The 10,379-nt window shown below is 44.1% G+C and overlaps 1 long non-coding RNA gene across 1 annotated transcript in view; it reads left to right on the top strand.

Moving 5' to 3' along the window:
- LOC311582154 overlaps window positions 1-10,140 on the top strand; it is a 66,076-nt gene extending 55,936 nt beyond the window's left edge. Inside the window, exon 4 of the long non-coding RNA XR_014774022.1 lies at window positions 9,981-10,140. This is a non-coding gene — a long non-coding RNA (uncharacterized lncRNA). The remainder of the gene's footprint in view (window positions 1-9,980) is intronic.
- The last annotated feature ends 239 nt before the right edge of the window (window positions 10,141-10,379 follow it).

Genomic DNA, 10,379 nt, shown 5'->3' with positions numbered 1-10,379 from the left:
AGGATGCAACTGATGGAAGGGACATTGCTTAAAACGAACAAGCCTGCAACATACCTATTCACTTCTGCTGTAAACCCTAAAATGTAATGACTTAAAACAAATCTATTTTGGCCATGTAGTGGTCACACACGCCTTTAATCCCAGCACTCGGGAGGCAGAGGCAGGCAGATCTCTACGAGTTCGAGGCCAGCCTGGTCTACAAAGTGAGTCCAGGACAGCCAAGGCTACACAGTGAAACCCTGCCTTGAAAAACCAAAACCAACACAAAACAAAGTTATTTCTTTACATGACAATTCTGTGGGTCAATGATTTGGATGGCTTTGGGTTGGGAAGCAGGACCCAAGTTCGCATCTCTCAGGCACCAGTGATCAGCTCGTGGATCCAATAGAAACTCGGGTGGCTCGCCTCTGCTCTAGCGTGTCTCCTAACAGGCTAGCCAGGGCTTGTTCACCCGGCAGGCAGGAGGCTGGAAGGCTCCAACAGAGACAGCTGAGTTGTTCAAGCTCCTGGAGATCTGGACTCAACCACTGGCCCAATGGGATTTCTGCCTAGCTTAAAGAAGTCTCTTGGCCAATTTCAGCTAAAAGGCATGCAAAAAGTACTCACTTCTTTAAAATTTCAAAGTCATGAAAGGATGAGTGGATGTGACATAGAAAAGCCTGGGAAATTGTTAACTTCTTCAAACTACCTTTGCAGTGAGATATCTTTCCCCCTGCTTGACCTGGGGCTCTGTCACAGCTATGGGGGACCAAATGTCAGCTGGTCCTACAGAGATGCTGGCCTAACATCTGGCAGCACGCAATCCTGATCTGAGCCTGCCATCTTTACACTGCCATCTGACACACTGGCACTTCTTATACTCAGAGGCTGGGACGGTGCCTCAGCTGATGACATTCTTGCCCACAAGCATGAGGATCCGAGTCTGATACCCAGTACCCAGCTAAGGCCAGGCGTGGTGGCCATGTTTGTTTGTAATCCTATCCCTGTAGAGGCACAGACAGGCAACTCAGTGATGGCTAGATCCAGTAAGAGACCCTGCTTTTAAAAGAAACGGTGAAAAGCAATTAAGGAAGAGACCTTGCCTTGACCCCTGGTGTCCACACCCATGTTCACATGTACACATACATAATAAACACACCTGTGTAAACATGTACGTGTACATACGCAAAGCACTCACCTAAAGCCATTTCCAGTGTCATAATTCTTGGATAAACAACTTTTTATCAGCTTAGTGAATAAGAAAGTATGGTGATTTTTAAGTTTGAAAATGTTATAGTTTGATACAGTTCATTATTTTCTCTTCTACCCATCACCAGCATCTAGTTGTCCCCACCCTACTCTATCATTTTAAATGGCACCATGGGGGGAAATCTGGGTGAAATGGAAAGAAAATAAATTAACTGGGGACTCTTTTCTTTTTATTGCAAAATTCTGGTTTTTTTTTTTAAGTTTTATTTGTTTATTATGTACACAGTGTTCTGCTTGCATATACACCTGCAGGCCAGAAAAGGGCATCAGATCTCATCATAGATGGCTGTGAGCCACCATGTGGTTGCTGGGAATTGAACTCAGGACCTCTGGAAGAGCAGACAGTGCTCTTAACCTCTGAGCCATCTCTCCAGCCCCACAGAATTCTTTTTTTTTTTTTAAGATACATTTATTTGTACTCTATGTATGTGTTTGCATGCATGTGTGGATATTTGCAGGATGTGTTCATCCTGTACATCATAGAAAGGGACCTTGGATCCCCTGGAACTGGAGTAATTGATGGTTGTGAGTCTTGGGACCTGAACTCAGGTCCTCTGCAGGAGCATTCAGTGCTCTTAACTGTTGAGCCGTCTCTTTGGGCCCCTGCAAGTTTCTTATTAAGTGTATGTTGTTTCTCTAAAACAATGGTTTCAAGATGATATATATGCAATGTCCTACAATCATATCCACCCACCTGCCTCCCTCACTTGTCCTTACCCTCAAGTAGGCCGCCTTCTACATCAGTGGCTTTCTTACCTAATCTAGATTTAGCTTATGAAAGAAAACATTGTTTTGGTTTTTTTTCCCCTGAATTTGGCTTTAGTTGACTTAATGTGATGACTTCCAGTTCCATCCATTTTCTTACACATCATTTAAGATTGGTCTGTAGTTTGGGGCTGTGCTCTTATCTGGGGAAGGGTGACATTACAGGACGAGCTGGAGGCTTTTTAAGAGTCTGACAGTGCTTCTGTGTGGTCCCTTGTTTTTCATCGTTAGCAGACACTACTAATTCAGTCTTAATCGTCTTTTTCTCCCTTGCACTAACACAGATGCCCTTCAGTTGACATCTCCTCGATTTGATTTTGATCGTTCATATATGGCATTCACACATTTCTTCTATATTTTTCCAATTTTTTTTAAGAATATAAGTTTTCCAAGCACTTCTAGCAACCCTCTGTATTCCATTGGTTAATTTTATAATGGCCCCTTTCAGTGTTAGCTCTATTAATGTGAGTCTTGCTTCCCTTTAATTAGTTTTGTTAAGGGTTTGCCGATTTTGGTTATTTTTTTCCAGAACCAACTCTTTGTTTCATTATATTTTTTGTATTGTTCTGTTCCATTTATTCCATCTCAATCCTTTTGGTTTGGTTGTTTTGTGTGTTTGTTTTGAGATAGGGTCTCAGCATGTAGACCTGGCTGAGTTAAAGCTCTTATAGACCAGGCTGGTCTCGAACTCACAGAGATCCACTTGTGTTTGCCTCACAAGGCTGAGGTTAAAGACTTGTGCCACCAGCCCTGGATCCCACCCACTGCATTCTATCATTCTTTCTGCCTGTTAATTTGGGTTTTGCCTTGTTCTTGTGTGCCTGAGACCTGGTGGCGCATCGCGAAGTCACTTGGCTTCTCTCTGGCTTCTCGAGGTTGGGTTCTCCCAGCTGTAGGCTGCCCTTTTAGAACTGATTTCACTGTATCCCAAATGTTCTGGGAAGTCCTCGTTGAGTTTCCATTTGGTTGTAGAAATTTTCTAATTTTGTTACTGACCTCTTCAAAGACCCCATTGATTATCCAAGTGTGTTGTGCTGTGTCACCATGGGGATGGGCTTTGAGGTCTCAAATGCTCAACGGGGTGATCTCCTTCTGTTGCCTGTGGATTCAGATGTAGAACTCTCAGCTCCTTCTCCAGTGTCGTGTCTGTCTGCACACTGCCATGTTTCCTACCACAATGATAATGGAGTAAAGCTCTGACCTGTAAGCCAGCCCCAAGTGAATGTTTTCCTTTATAAGAGTTGCTATGGCCGGGCGTGGTGGCGCATGCCTTTAATCCTAGCACTTGGGAGGCAGAGGCAGGCAGATCGCTGTGAGTTCGAGGCCAGCCTGGTCTACCAAGTGAGTCCAGGACAGCCAAGGCTACACAGAGAGACCCTGTCTCTACAAACAACAACAACAACAACAACAACAACAACAACAACAAAAAGAGTTGCTATGGCCATGGTGTCTCTTCACAGCAATAAAACCCTACCTAAGACAAGTATATTACTCAGCTTCCGTGTGTTTATATAGTGTGTTCTTCTACCTGCTGTTGGTTTCTAGGTTTATTCTATTATGACATGGTTTGATTTTTTTTTTTTAAATCCTGTTGTTTGCTAAGACTCTCTTTATGGGTCTATATGTGATCTGTTTTGGAGAACGCTCCACGGGCCGCTAAAAAGAGTTGGTGGCATTCCTCGGGCCCAGGGTGGCACGTTCTGTAGATGCTTGTCAAGTCGGCTTCATTGGAGAGCACTTCAGCCTTCCGGTTTCTTTGTTGATGGTTTTGTCTGCATGGCCTCTCTGTGAGAGTAGACTGCTGCTTGCCTTGTTATTGTGTGAAACCATCTTTTACTTTACGTCCAGCAGCATTTGCTTCATGGATGTGGTCCCTGAGATGATCGGAGCATGTGTTTTACACACCCTACATTCCCTTGGTGATTTTCCCCCTATGTAAATAAGTATACAGTGGCTGATTCTAGCCTACAGTGTAGTTCTCAGAGAATGAGCCACACAGCTTCCCTGCTCGTCTGCGGTCTCTGCTCTATTGGCATGGCATGTTTCATCCTTTTACTTTCAGTCTGTGCATGCCTTTGCCAATAAGGTTTGTTTCTGAAAACAAATAGTTGGAATTTTTAAAATGTGTATGTGTGTGTTTATGATGTGTGTACACACTTGTTTGTGGAGTGTGTCGTAGCATACATGTGGAGGTCGGAATACAGCCTTAGCTGTTGGTCCTTCATTTCTACCTGGTTCAACCCTGCTCTCTCTCTCTCTCTCTCTCTCTCTCTCTCTCTCTCTCCCGGATTAGCTAGCTCAAGATTTGAGGGGATATTTTCCTGTCTCTACCTCTGTTCTCAGCACTAGGATTATAAAAGGCTTACCACACAGCTTTAAGTGGGTTTGGGGGATTTGAACTTGGGTCCTGTCCTTATACAGCAAGCCCTTTACTCACTGAATTATCTCTCTCCAGAGCTAGATCATGTTTTTAATCAGTTCAGTTGGTCTGTATCTATCACATGACATCCTGTTGATTCCCCATTAAGTATAGGCTGAATATGACACAAATTTACAGCTTTTCTTGATATGCCACTGACGCTGTCCCTGTCCAGCCTTGTGGTGCATTATGCAGTGCCAATGACAGGACTAGATGAGGGTAATTCTTACTCAAGTTATTTTCTGACCAAAATAGAAAGCAGGTTAATGAATGACATAAACATTGTGATTACTTTCAACTATAATATGAATCACCATCAGCATGGTGTAAATGACTCGTTTATAGCTATTTTTACTTTCATTAGACCCTTGTCAGAAAGCATGCTTTTAATAAGTGCCAAATCCAAGTTTATTTTCCAAGCTATTTGGGTTGCTAATATTCTTCAGCCGGAAATAGTCATGGTAATTTGTACAGTCAGATCAAGATACGAGGTGTGACTGGATGTCGTTTAAGCTGGAGAAATATCTTGTCAAAGGGTAATGCTAACTATATGTAAGTGGATGACTTCCAAAGATCATTTTCAGTTTTATAATGTTACAACTGCTGTTGAATAACAATAATAGAGGTTATTTATGGAAAGGTTATACCTCACTAGGAACAGGGTAGAATTATTTTGACCCTTTGTACATAGGAAGAAACTAAACCTAGGAAGAATGATGTTGAGCATACTGTGTGAGGTAATTTCCTGTACTGTATGAGGTAATTTCCTGTACTGATTCTAATTGTGGCTATACTCCACATATGTCCTTAACAATCACTTTCTATATGGAGCAATGAATTGTCACTTGTTTATTTACCCAGCCAGACTACAGAAAACAGGTGTCAGGAGTGAAAGGGCTGTTTTCAGTAAGATCAACAAGCAGTAGAAATGCCTCCACAGTAAATGCTTTATTTACGGCAAAAAAATTATTTTTGATTTTTAAATTACATTTATTCTTTTTGTTTGTTTTGTTGTTGTTGTTTGGTTGGTTGGGTTTTTTGTTTGTTTTGGTTTTTTTGAGACAGGGTTTCTCATGTAGCCTTGGCTGTCTGTCACTCACTCTGTAGATCAGGCTGGCCTCAAACTCATAGAGATCTGTATGTCTCTGTCTCCCAAGTGCTGAGATTAAAGACATGCACCACCACACAACACATTTATTCATTATGGGGGTGCACATCCCATCGCATGCATGCAGAGGTCAGAGCACAACTTGCCAAAGCCGTTATCTCTCTCCAGTGTGTGGATCCCAGAGGTCAAACTTAAACCATTAGGCTGGGCAGCAAACACCTTTACCCCTGAGGCATCTCAAAGCCCCTTTAGCACAATATTGAAGGAAATATTACATACCCCCGTATATCACACTGTGATCAAGAAGTGAACTTCCCAAGTCAGAACCGAAAGGAGTAATGGGAGAACTTTGCACATGAAACTCAGGGTCTGGGAAAGATTCAAAAAAGAGTCTAGCTTGCTTGTCTATTGCATGTAGTGCTCAATTGCCACCTTTTTTTTTTCAAAGGGAATAAGCTATTTCATTACTGTTTGTACCTGTTTGTAGCAGTGTCTCTACATTGAAGACATTAAAGATACCAATTGCTTAGCTGGTTATTTGTCTAAGCAAGCAGGCACACTGAGGCAGGCAAATGTAGGGACTGAATTGGAACGGGAGTCTATCTGAAGACCTGGAGCTGAGACCACCCCACAAGACAACAGGAGAGAAACCTATAGTCAGCACTATTACTAGGGCCAGAGCCTTACACAGCAAGTGGCAGACACTTATGTTGGTTCTCTCTGTCCACCCACTGATGACCCTTGTAGTCATCAGGCTTGGATACAAGTTGTTTTACCCATTGAACTATCTCACCAGCCCTGGACACTTCTTGTATATTCCTCTGGCTATTAAAAATAAAATTTAAAAGAGACTGATTTTTGTACGATGCTTATGTGGTACACAGATGCCGTGGCATTAACGTCTAATGGGCTGCAATCAGTTTGTAAGCTATAACAAAAGCCCCTAGCCTGAAAATCCCGTGAAGGCAGTAGCTGGCTGGTCTACATCCCATCACCCCTTTGTGCCTACTGCCATGCCTCATCAGCAACCAAAACTGCTAGATGGCAAGCCCAACTATGTGATGGCTGCCGCCTGGCCAGCAGAATTATATTGAAGATCAACTTGTCTTAATAGCAGGAAAGCATAAAAACGTCAAAAAAAAATGTGGAGATACCTGAAGTTTAGAACTGTGGCTTAGAAAAATAATTTCAATACCTGTGAGATGGCTCAGCAAATAAAAATGCTTACTGCCAAGCCTGGGGACCTGAGTTTGACCTCCAGAACTTATCATGTGAACGGAGAAATAGGTTCTGTAAGCTGTCTTCTGACCTCCACATGTTTAGTATGCACAGCATACGCAAAATAAAGAGATGTTTTGAAGAAAAATAGTTTTGGAAAATCAACAAAACCCTGCGTTGCTTTGATGCCTCCAAATCCTACCTTATGCATCCATTTTAGTGGTGTCTGGTGTTTCCTTCTCTACCCAAACTGGGAGAAAGGATATCACAGTTCTGCATGTTGTGCCCCTGTTTTTCACTTTCCCCTCACTTAAGACTGCAGTAACTGCAGGAAGGTCTGGTTTGAATTCTCCAAACTACACCGGGGAAACGATAATGTGTGTTTTGGTACATTTCTTCCTGCTCCTTGGGCATCCTGAGTTCCTACCATCCACAGATTCTCCTCAGCAGATCTCATACAGTGTGTTGCCAGGAAACATGCATGAAGTCAGCGTGAGCACGTCAGTTAGATCATACCTACATGCAGAGATGATCTCCACAGAATGCCTTCCGAGGCTGAGGTCAGAGGGAGGACAGGCTGGTGTGGGTGGTCCAGGAGGGAAAAACGGACACGTGAAATGAAGTACACCGGGATGGACACAGATGGCAGTGTTTCCACTTTTAGTTATGAAAAGGCGGCACATTTTAATGCTTTAATTCTCGGTGAACAATATCCTGGGTTTGTTAACAGCGATAGACAGGGGGCATGGCTCAGTGGGCAAAGTGCCTGCCATGCGAGGCAGGAGGACCAGAGTTCAGATCCAAAGTACGCACATAGAAGGCGCACACGGCAGCCCCACACTGTGCCCCCAGCACTGGAGCAGCAGCGGCGGGAGAGCTTCAGATTCAGGCACAATCAGACGCATGACAGCCAAAATGGCAAGCTCTAGGTTCAGAGAACGAGTTTGTCCAAAAAGGAAGGTAGAAATGGCTCAAAGTAGAAGTCCCAGTGTGTGCCCCAGGCCGAGCAGAAGGAGAGAGTTAGCTCCTACAAGCTTCCTCACGCATGCACTGTGACATGTATGCCCCGACCCTCACACACGTACCATACACAGACACACCCTGGATAAAGTAGAAATTATTTCAAAATTTTTAATGATGGGGAAAGTAACTGAGGATAACATCCTGGCAGTGTTGTCTGGCATCTACGAGAGCCTGTGTGGGTAAGAACTTGTGCGTGCGTGCGTGCGTGCGTGCGTGCGTGCGTGCGTGCGTGCGTGCGTGCGTGCGTGCATTGGAGATTAAGAGAAAGTCACTATTCTGTTTTTCTGAATTTTGGCTTTGTATGCTTATATTTCAACGAGCCACAAAATAAAATAACCTTTGAGTGAAAGGACCTTTGAGTCTTGATCCTCAACTGGCTCATACACCGCCATCGTTGTGATACAACAGAGGAAGAGAATGGGTGTCTAAGACATATGGGGAGTGGGGGCTGAAGAGATGGCTCAGAGGGGAGGAGGATCAGGGTGTGGTTCCCAGCACCCACAAGGCGGCTCACAACTGCCTACAACTACAGCCCCAGTGGATACCCTCTTCTGTCCTCCATTTTCACTGCCCACACGTGGTATATAGACATACATGCAGGTAAAACATTCATACACTAAAACCAAATTATTCTTAAAAGATATATGAAGAATAGATATATAGAACATTAAGAAAAAGAAGTTGGAATCAAAATATGAGCTACTTTATGGTTCTGTTTGCATCAAATTTTGTAAGAGGCCAGGTTCTAAGGATGTAAAAGCTAGGGTAGAATCTGACTAGCAGTTTAGTGATGGAAATGTGACCCGTCTGTGGTTAGAATGTGGCATGCACCTGTCAGAGGCCACTGAAATATACACTAAATGGCAAATGTATAGCTTAATGTATAGCTAAATTCCTAATAAGAGAAAAATTTGACTCAATAGGAAAAATACGGTAGGTTAGAAAGGGAAACAAAAACAAAAACAAAACCAACCAAGAGATGTAACTGCACGCATTAAGACCTCCGCAAGATGGAGTCAGCCCAGATCTCAGCATGGATGGGGGAGGGGCTCGAGAAGTCCTACCCTTAACTGAGAAGCTACTGGCTAGGCACGGGAGTGTCCGTTCTCTTGTGGGAAGCAGCTCCTGGCAGTCTACGCATGCCCAGTAGATGGTCCTGCATCTGCGCGCGCGCGCGCACACACACACATACACACACACAGAGGCAGGGCTTAAGTGGACTCGGTAGGGTTAAAAATATAGATAGCACATGAAGTTGGGAGGGGAAAGTCGGGGAGCAGATAAGGGACACATTGGAGGAGCAGAATTTTGAGGGTTGGGTTTGATCCAAAGATGTTATATGGTCAAGGAGACAACAGCAAAGCCAAACAGAAGGTTGTTTGTTATGGTTCTGGAGGCTAAAGAGCCCAAGGACTCTCAAGCAGAGACCTCGCGCAGACTCAGTGGGAGGACACTCGCACAGACTCCGTGGGACCATGCTCACGCAGACTCCGGACTCCGTGGGACCACGCTCATGCAGACTCAATGGGGCGATGCTCACGCAGACTCGGTGTCCACTGAAGCCTGCCTTCTGCTTATAGAGACCTTCTTTTTTTCGGCCCTTTTATAGCGCCAATAGTCCTATTCCTGGGACTTAAAAATCTCAGAGACACCTCAGACTCCCCCACGCTCAGGACTGGGATTTAGCAGAAGGATTCAGGGGCACAGAAACTCTCCGTCTGTCTCAGTGTGTTTTATATGTGTAAAGGAGTCTGTTCGGACAATCATGTTCTGATTTTTTTTTTCCTTCATCTAAAACCTGGCTTGGAAAGAACTAAACCTCTGGTCTGAATTCCTGTGGGGATGCTGACTTCATACCCTGAACTCCTCCTTGGAAATAAGGGTAGGGAAGCCACAAACAGGTCTCTATGTTAATGTGTGAAATGTATGTGACTTTCTAATCATGGAATTACTTAGCTTTTCTCTGCTCAGCGCAGAACTGTGTCATGTGTCTTTAGCCTATGGGCAGCCCTCTGAGAAATCTGCTCCTTTTTTTCCCGTTGAATGGAAGAGTTTTTGGCTTCCCAATCACGTTAGTAAATTTCATGACAGCCTCTGCGGGGAAAATTCACAAAATGAAGACAAGTGGTTTGCCCTGGCAAAGAACAGCGTCAACACTGACGAGTCTTCAATGTGTTGTTTGTGTTTCTCTCCTTACAGCTTCCCTGCCCATACGGAGAGAACATATTCCACGCAAACTGAAATATGGCGATACTTGTCTGAGACTGCCACAGCGCTCGCTCGCTCTTGGCATCAGCAGCAGACTCCCGACACCACAGAGGCAGCAAGTGCTCAGGGAGTTTTGTTGATTCTAGCAAAATGGTTTCAATAGTTGAGGCTATGGAGGGGCTCCCCCCCCCCTTTCTCTGTTTCCTTCCTCCTGTCCTCAACAAGTTTGTGAATGCGTGCACGCGCACACACACATACACACACAGAGACACACACACATGTAATTCCACAAAAGAAATGTAAAACTATGCCAACCCAGTTTTTTTGTTTTGTTTTGTTTTGTTTCTGTTTGTTTTCCATGTGTGTGTGTGTGTGTGTGTGTGTGTGTGT

The sequence above is a fragment of the Acomys minous genome, assembly GCF_964271855.1.
Source record: "Acomys minous genome assembly, chromosome: 13".
Classification (NCBI taxonomy): Eukaryota; Metazoa; Chordata; class Mammalia; order Rodentia; family Muridae; genus Acomys; species Acomys minous.
The sequence above is the reverse complement of the archived record's forward strand: the minus strand, read 5'-3'. Positions and strand labels throughout refer to the sequence as shown.